Raw genomic sequence first — 9,913 nt, forward strand, 5'->3', positions numbered from 1 at the left:
GTCAGATAAACAAGAGTCTCTCATCGAAAGAAATGACATACGTACGATGGCTACTGGTGAAATGTGACGTACCTTTGTTTACTTTGCTCTGATTCGTTAATCATGCATTCATTATACCTATAAGATAGAGATCATCATTTCCGGAAACGACATTACATTCAGTAAAACATAATCATGGATATATACAACAAAACTGTAACGATTATGAAATTCGTAACATGCTGTCTATTATTTGTTTGTCATCTAACAGGTAAGAAAGTGTAATGTGATGGCTTATATAAATCATATTAGAATGATCACCATATACATCTATGAAACACCTTCATGTAATTATTTGTACATGTAGATCTATTTATTTTCTTCTTTTTGAAGCAAATTCACTGTTGCACTTCGCCGCGTTCGTTATACATAAAATTCTTATGGAAAATTGTTCTTTATTTTAGTGTGTTATTTTTCAGACTGGGGATAAATGTTTGTGATGACAAGAATTGAGTGAAACAGTTACACATAATTTTAAATTCGAATAACAATATTGTTGACTCGACTCTATTAAAAATTAATAATATGTAGTTTTCATATATAAACAACATCATATGTTAAACTATTGACAATTTTGACAAGTCCCTCTGGTCATTTCCAATGCCACACGCGTTGACAAAGACAATAATGCACAAGAGGGTATGTTGATAACATGAGAGAAATTTATAACGGTTCGTTTGTTTTCCGATCCTAATTAAACTGTCTTATTTGTAATGCGTATGCTATGATTTTCACAGTATAATATTGTTTGACAAACAGATTGTGAAATATTTACCACATTGAAAAGGGAAATTGTCAATAGTTTGAACATTTAAATATTTAATTTAGTACTCCACGGAATATTGTTAGTATTCGGGAACACAAAGAAACCGATTTAAAACAACCTGATGTCCTTGAATAAAAAAATAATGAAACACTGTGTATATATACAAGGCATGCCATTCGGGTATTTTGTTGATTTCAATTCAACTACATAGCAAGCAGGTGAGGGCATCATGTGCAAGTATGCACGAAGGATGACTTAGTAAGGAACTAAAGCAAGCTGTCACTTTGCTGTTCAATCCATATAATTGTTGATGAAATAAACACAATAATGTAGGTTCTTACTTTCGATATTCCCAATGTGAGGAATTTCACATATTATGTCTTTATCTAGGGACCATGAGAAGAGTTCAAAATATAGAAGGCAACATTGATGATCATTAGAATTTTTAAATTGTTCTTTGAAATTGGATAATAATCATGCAACTCTACTGATACAGTATGGAAGCAGTTATATTAATACAGCATAAAGTGTCACAAGTTTTGTCTACACCACCGGATCTAGAGCCAGCAATAAAGAAGCCATTTTTAGGACAGTAAATGCGCATCAACGTTCTAATTTATTCACATAATTCATTTCGTACCGAGTGCTTCAGCAAGGCTGTCATTCGGTATATCGAGAAAAAAGATCGTGAAAGAATAAGTAACGGTGGTCAGGTATTGCGACAGGATCGTGAAGGAAATCTTATCGAGAAGACACATGCAAGGTCAAAAGATAATGTAATTTGTCGAATTATAAGGACAAATTTTGAAAAAAAAACTGTCTGTCAAAATGGTTCAACATTATGATCAGTATCTGAGAAAAATCAGAGTTTTAAAGATCACCGTTTTTACAAAACTAAAAAAGGCAGATTGCTCTCCAACAATTCAAAGACATGAAAAATGAAAACAATTTTTTTTCTTCATTTAATGATTTACTAAATTACTATTCTCTGAATAATGTTGTTCTATATTAAAGTTTCAAATGGCTCTCAAAATTAAGTTGTAATAGCTCAATCAAAAAGTGGGGCAACATTGGAATATTTATATAAATTTTATATTTATGGCCGTGAAAGATCGGGTACCACTTCTTTGTGATTGTGAAAAGGATCGTCAAAGATCTGATCATGATGTCGCTTATTTGTCATTGCACAAATCATTGCAAGTGTTAAAATAAGTTTTGAAAATGAAAATTTATAATGTAATTGGTATAGCAAAAGACTGAACTTCTATGACTTCTTCCGGTTCACTTTTGTTAGGAATACAACTGTTAGGCTATGACGGTTTAATGACACTTGTCTGGTTTTATAATAAGACCACGCCGACTAATTCGTGGTGCCCTATATCAATTACTGTCTGTCTGTCTGTCCGTCGTCAACATTTTTATGTGGTATTATATGTCATATGATATCAATATTTTTTATGAACAGTATCTATATCTATAAAATGAAAATCCTTTTTATTCAAAAGAGGGGGAAATTTATGGATAAAAAAAAATGGAGAAATATCTTTTTGAGCTAGAATTTCAATGGAAAATGATAATTGAATCCGGGGGTTTCAAATTTGCGGCATTTGAAAATTAGAGGAAAATGGGGTAAAGATTTATTTTTTGTTAAAAAGTTAATAAAATATAATTTCCATCTGTATGTGCTTGGGTTAGTTTTCAACAACAATTTATATTAAGGTATAATATGGAATTCCAAATCGATGCCCTGTTTCAAATTTTCGATAAAAGATAGTTTTTAATAAAAGAAAATCACAAATTTGAAGAAAAGTCTTTCTGTTCTAGGACTTGAACGAAATCAAATTAGGTGTATTATACTATTCTTCATTGATAATCGGTGTCCAATTTGCGGTAAAAAGGGAAATTTTGTTAAAAAAAATCACAAAATTTGAGAATCATCTTTTTATGTTGTGAATTGCTCTTGCGCTGTGCAGTGGCCGAAGTTCTGACGAGAGGTCTCGTAGTTAAGGTCACCGCATACGGGAAAATATCGGCGAATTACTTTACGGGAAGACAATAATTCAATAGCAGTAGATTTATGAAGATTTTGATAATATTAAGGATTTTATTTTACAAGAAAGTTCACGTACATTTGTTTTATAATAAAACTTAACCATTCACGTGTATAAAACATATTCAACTGTTTTTTTTTTAAATTTGAAGTTTCATATGACTTTAAAGGAACGTCTATAACTGTTAAGCGATAATAAAACCGGATACATTTATTAAGAATAAGAGACTCGGTGATTTATTAAACACATGTCTCTGTTATGACCTACACTTTTCCTGCTATTTTAAAATATTCATATCTAATTTCTATGCCGAAAACATCAAATTGTACCCTTTCTTTTGTAATTTGTCCTCAATTCCACTTATCGATTTCTTTTCTGTTGGAATGCAAATCCCCGAGTATCATATCATTAGCCCGGTAGTTAGTTCGTTTGCATAACATTTTTTTTTATATTGAGACTTGATAAACGGTCATATAAACTTGTTAAATTCTAAAACTATCTCCCTGTAGATAGGAATTTAAATCATGAGCTAGCTTTGATATATTGTTATGGGTTTTTTTTCCTTGTGATTGTATTACAAAATAAAGAAAATAACCAAAAAATAAGTTACCCTAAAAATATTTTTCCCAAAAATGAAGAACATCAGTGAAAATGCTGGTCCTTAACTGTTATTATAATATTTTATGACTCTGATCAAATATTTTGAATATGTCCGTCTGTCATTAATTTCGGTTGTGATTTACTAGTAGATAGGAAAAGAATCATAAATACAAGGCCAACTCATTATAATAAATATGCATATGAATAATGGAATACGTGAAGTGCAATTATACATCAATTAAGAATGATTTGTGCATCAGAAAAGTATATAATTTAACAAGAAAATAGATATTGTATAGGCATATTTTAATTGAAAGAGCAAAACTAATGTCATACATTTGTGAAACTTTCAAGTCAAATAGACAAAATGATTTTTCTGCTTTAAAATGAATTATTAATAAAGAAACATTGTTTTTTTTAAATTTTGATGCAAGATTTTTTTTTAAAACTCAGAATATGATCAAGATTCTTTGATAGAAATTCGTGGAATTTTCATTTCAATGTAGTGAAGTAACTTTAAGATACTTGGGTAGCAATTTAAATGTAGAGAACGTAATTTTAATAATAAAACATCTTCATTTTATTGCAAAAGGGTAGCTTGTTTGGATCTAACCAACCTTACACAATCCTCAAACGAGAGCTTACTTTGGAAGTATATTTATATTTGGCTATAGCTATATTAGCAGGGTTGATTTTTTATATTCTTCGATACAACTTCAATTTACTCAATTTTCTTTGTAATATATATACATGTATTATCATGTATATAATTTTTGGGGCCCTGTATAGCTTGCTGTTCGATGTGAACCAAGGCTCCGTGTTGAAGACCGTACTTTGACCTATATTAAATGGTTTGATTTTAGAAATTGTGACTTGGATGGAGAAATATCTCATTGCCATTCATACCACATCTTCTTATATATATTATCCTACTCATTATTAGTCAATGATATGTTCTAAATATTCAAGCATTTTTCTTTGTTATGAGTACAAAGGAGGATACATTTTAATGTATGCAGCCTCCTCCATTTATAACTGCTGCTTCCTTTGAATCTGAAATAAGAAATAAGATAAAAAAATATGTTTGCGTTATTTTGCAAATGTTTGCGTTATAACGCAAAGGTTTGCGTTATATCGCAAACATAGGAAGAAATATTAAAAAAAAGTTGTGTGGCGCTAATACGCTTCCGTAGAATACTATATGCATTTGTCTTTGGAACTTTAAATAAACCACAAGTAATTAGCATTTAAATACAGTAACTCTTGATGTATCATTACTCTAAAATATGTATACTATAAGATTCTTTATTATATAGCTATATATTTTCATATATATTGTATAAATATTTCAATATTTTTTGTTAATGAATGAAGACAAACAAATAAAGAAAACCAGTAAATACCGGTATGAAGATAATCAACGCTTGACATTCTTACATTTGCACACGAAAATTTCCTTCATTTTCTTGTTTACAATTTTTTTTTCTTTTTCAGAAATTGAAGCTTTTCAGTGTTATTCTTGTTCTTATTCAATAACTGGAGATCCCACACTTCACTATGATTGTGTAAATGAGCCATGGAACGTCACGATGGGTACTCCAATAGTGCAATGTTCGACTGGACTTTGTATTACTAAAGTTGTTTACGAACTAGGTATGCACTGGTTAAAGTGGTTTCATGCAATAAGAAAAATTTGTAAAACTCGTAAATTTACAACACAAAAAAAAATTCCTCTTTGTTTCTATATGTTTTAAAAGTAAAAAATTAGAATCTGAAACCAGGTAAAAAAAAGATTGAGAAAATACCGAGGGAAACAAATTATACAGACCTCCCTCCCCTCATTAAAAAAAACCCCAAAAACCAGACAATATGTCAAAAAAGAAAATCGACGAAAAGACAAATGCGTGTAACATTCAACAAAACACTACACAGAACACGAACCCAACAAAAAAGGTGTGGGCTCAGATGCCCCTGTGGTAAATAGTTCCTACTCAACTGGTGAATCAATTAATGACGAAAGTAGGAAACATAATCGAATGTGATTTAATTGTAACATTAAACGGTATAAATTTTACTGCACTATAGATGCGTATATAGGAAATTAATGTCTTCTGTGATGTTGGAGGCCACAATGTTTGAATATCCAAAACATGTACTACAAGCGTTTAAGAACAGATATTACTGAAAAGGACCAACAGAACTGTCAAATCCGGACAAGGAATCAGATCTATGCATGAGGGAGATGCATTTCCTAAGTTTTATTACAGCAAATTTCAATAAAACAATATCTGTATTAAGGTAGTAGCAAAGTACTGAGCCACTGGGTTGATATGTATTATAAACTGCATGTAATTATGTCAAAAATGATCAATAGGATTTTTTTAACGTTTCAAGTCTCAAGTTCATAAACCTTTATTTATACATAGAATTTCTCCTAATTCTTTTAGGCACACTCAGAGTATGGTCTGCTGACAGAGCATGTAGAAACCCTGAGGTGATCGACTGTGGTGAAAACTGTTGTGCTGAAAGTTCTCACAATATCGTTTGTCAGTTTCAGTGTTCAGGTGTTGGAAATACAGTTTGTAACAATATAAATATCAGTAAGCCACCAAAGGATACTAGTGGTGCAACTGAAACACTACCAACAATAATAACAATATTACCAAGTGTAGTATCAGTAGTATTTTACTCTTTTTTTGCTTAATTGATGCGGCGATGATTACAAACAATGTTTATTCAATTCTTGTGCAGTTTGTCAAAAACATTTAAGAATTAATGTGCATTCCTTTCACTAGATACAGACAGTTTTGAATTTACTATTTTAATTTTCAAGAAGTAGTGCTTAGCAGAATCTCATGTAAATGGAGTCGTTAAAATCTATTGGATTAAACGAGTCTTGATATTCACGGTTTTCGAAGCACTTAACTGATATAGGTGTTAAATATAATACACATATATTTTTATTTTTTTTATGTTAGTTAAAGGGGTATTAGCATATTACAGAAATGTCATTTATGGTGTCACTGAGACGTCATAAACATGTTATATATAGTTCATTAAGTATTGCGATATAACGAAAATTTATAACGAATCTATTCCTTTGCTGATGAACATTAATAATGAATTGTACATTCTGTTTCATGGATATAATGAACTTCAACATATTTGTTAGTTTACAGTAACAATGACTTACCAGAGCCGTAAATTGCCTGTCTTGTAAGGGGAGGCAGTTGAGTTTCTTTTTTTTTTGGACCCATTTTAAGCAGAAAATGATATTTTTTCGGGCCTTTTCCCTGTATGCAATGTACCTCCTCAGAATTCACCACTTGTTAAATTTTTGTTATATTTCAATAAATTAACGCCTGGAATATATTGAAAATAGTTATAAACCAGAGGTAGATTACGTGTGCCGGTAAAGTAAGATTTTTTACGCTTCATCCTGCTTTATGACTCTTCACAAGCTATTTTTACTTAGTTTTAGGGAAACAATTTGCGAACTTAAAATGAAAGGCCCCCTAAAGTTGAGCCTTTTTTTGTGTGGTTTATCATGCTTTTTTGGCTGTCCCAATCGAGCTATTTTGACTTCGTTTCAGAGACACAATTTTCAAACCTTAAAATGAAAATGCATAATTAATAACTCATAACATTTAATTATCAAATTCAAATTATTATAACGTAACACTTTTTGTTTACACTGCCAACATTGTCACTTCTAGGTGTAGCATAGCCAGACCACGTAATCTGCTTTCCGTCGTTGTTTACCTGTTCCATGTTTTAAGGCGCAGTAGCGCAGAACACGATCTCTCACAACTGAAGGACCCAACTGACAAGGCTAACAGAAGCAACAGTATTTGTTTTATATTTGGGTAGAAGTGCGTGTGTTTGATTGCTTGCTCTATTGAACACATTGACCCAATCTCAATGAAAGAACCATAGTGAGCGCGCTACACAACTCCTGGAAAAAAAATCGAATCGTAATTTCCTGTCGATATGCACATATACGTAGTATGTCCTTATTATCTCAAAAGGTTTCATGAAATTCTGTTGTGTGGTTTGAGAGGAGTTGCGATGACAAAAGGTTGTAGTAGTATATTGGGCAAATAAGTTCAAAGGAGCGCAACTCCTAGAAAAAGAATTGAATCGTAATTTCCTGTCGATATGCACAACTACGTAGTATGTCCTTATTATCTGAAAAGGTTTCGTGAAATTCTGTTGTGTGGTTTGAGAGGAGTTGCGAAGACAAACTGTTGCAGTAGTACATTAAAGTAAATAAGTTCAAAGGGGCGTAACTCCTAGAAAAAGAATTGAATCGTAATTTCCTGTCGATATGCACAACTACATAGTATGTCCTTATTATTTAAAAAGGTTTCGTGAAATTCTGTTGTGTGGTTTGAGAGGAGTTGCGATGACAAGAAACAGGACTAACGGACTGACGGACGGACAGACGGACGGACAGACGGACGGACAGACGGACAGACGGACGGGTCAAAAACATTATACCCTCCGCAACTCGTTGCGTGGGGTATAATAATTGACGTAAAAGTAACAACCAGTGCTATTAAAATAATGCTTGATTTTAACAATTTTTTCTTTTCATTTTTTTTTGTCAGTCCGCAATAGGAGGCAACTGCCTACATGCCTCTATGTAATTTACGGCCCTGCTTACAATAACAATATTAACAAATCATGCTATATGTAAACAAGTGTCGGATATATTGACATTTTCGAGGTCTAAAAAATTTTTAAACAGTAAAAGAACGTGAATTTCGAGCTCAAATGGTTCTATGCGGACTTTTGATTTGTGCAGATCATATATTTTAACTAAAATATCACAATGATTGACCACAAGGGCTACTGCTGCGAGGCTAATATTACACTTGAGGAATTCAATGGCCGCCTCTATAGAATATGGACGATTATGAGAAAGGCTTGGGCCCTTAATGTTATTTTTATGTTTTTGATGACGGATCTGTCTATTGCTGTTAGTAAGTAGTTAGCGTCAGTTCCAGGGTTTCACTCAACATAAAAAGCCATCATTTATTTAACGGATAACACAGAAATCCCTAATAATCAGTAAATTTTTTTCCCTTAAGGAAATGCATGACAATTGGTAAATTATTAATCTAAGACATATTTAAGTTCTAAATCACCCGAGTTGAGGTTAAAAATACAGCTTATCATAAGTTACGAAGTAAGAAGTATGTCACAATTATTAAGTGTGTTGAAGACTTAACGCTCAAACACAGACGATAGGTAGTATATAATACATGTATTTTCCCGTAACTAAGTGTATTGAGAAATCAACATGTATATTCTATTAGATTATGACATAACTGTATATGTTATAGAATAAATTTAAAATTTTGTTACAATTCATCAGGATTATATATTTTACATTTAAAATTTATTACAGGTGTGATTTTCAAATGTGAAGGTAAATTATTGTCTACATACTCAATGCGTAGGTTGAGATGGATGTGGTAATATATGTCAACACAAAAAATCACAATGACGACGCCCATTTTAGTATTTTAGTGCAGAATAATATAATTGTAGATATTTTAAAAGAAAAGGATCTACTTAGAAAACGACCATTGCCTTCATTTCTTCTCAAGAACCTAATTTGTGTTATCCTTCATAGAGAAAATTGAAATCGAAAATAAAAAAGCACAAGTTAGATTAAGCAATTTAATAGATTACGATCAAGTAGACAAGTTCAAATGAATACCAGAGAATTATATGAAATTTCACCTTTCGTTATTTTGATCTTGCTGGCTTAATGATGTATATATACTTTTTTTAAAGTTAATTGCCAACATTTTTTAAGTGAAGAAAACTTACAAGAAATTCTTAAACTGACGGTTGCAATGCATTTTGAAACTTTTGCAGTATCGGCCTAAATCCAGCATAGAAAATGAGACCACCAAAGCGTGTAAATGGAAGACCAACAATAGAGTTTTATAACATATTATAGAAACCGGTAGAGTTGCCAAGGACAAAAAAAAAAACCCGAAAAGATCAGAAAAAACAAGGAACAAGGTCAACCACACTTAAGACGTAGTAACGCATCCGGACCAAATAACATTGTCTTGGTAACAGTTCAGGAGGAATCGTTTTCTGCGCTAAGAGTAGTACTCTATCGAACCCAAATATATCGCTTACCTGAATTTTGGATTCCTTTATAATTCAGCCTGATAAATAAATACTGGGGTAGTTTTTGTCTCGCTTGCGACGAAAGTCGCATAATGAGAGACAAAGGGATTACTATCCGGCGGCGGCGGCGGCGACGTCGTAAATTATTTGTATAAAGCTTTATTATTCAGAGAAGGTAGAAGACCTGGATGCTTCATACCTTGTATACAGATACCTTATGTTAAGAGGTTTCTGTCTGTCATATGTACATTGTCCTTGATCTCATTTTTATGGTTCAGTGACTGCTTGAAAAAAAATCTGTTTT

Source organism: Mytilus californianus, unplaced genomic scaffold (genome assembly GCF_021869535.1).
Source record: "Mytilus californianus isolate M0D057914Y unplaced genomic scaffold, xbMytCali1.0.p SCAF_2, whole genome shotgun sequence".
In the NCBI taxonomy this organism is placed as follows: Eukaryota; Metazoa; Mollusca; class Bivalvia; order Mytilida; family Mytilidae; genus Mytilus; species Mytilus californianus.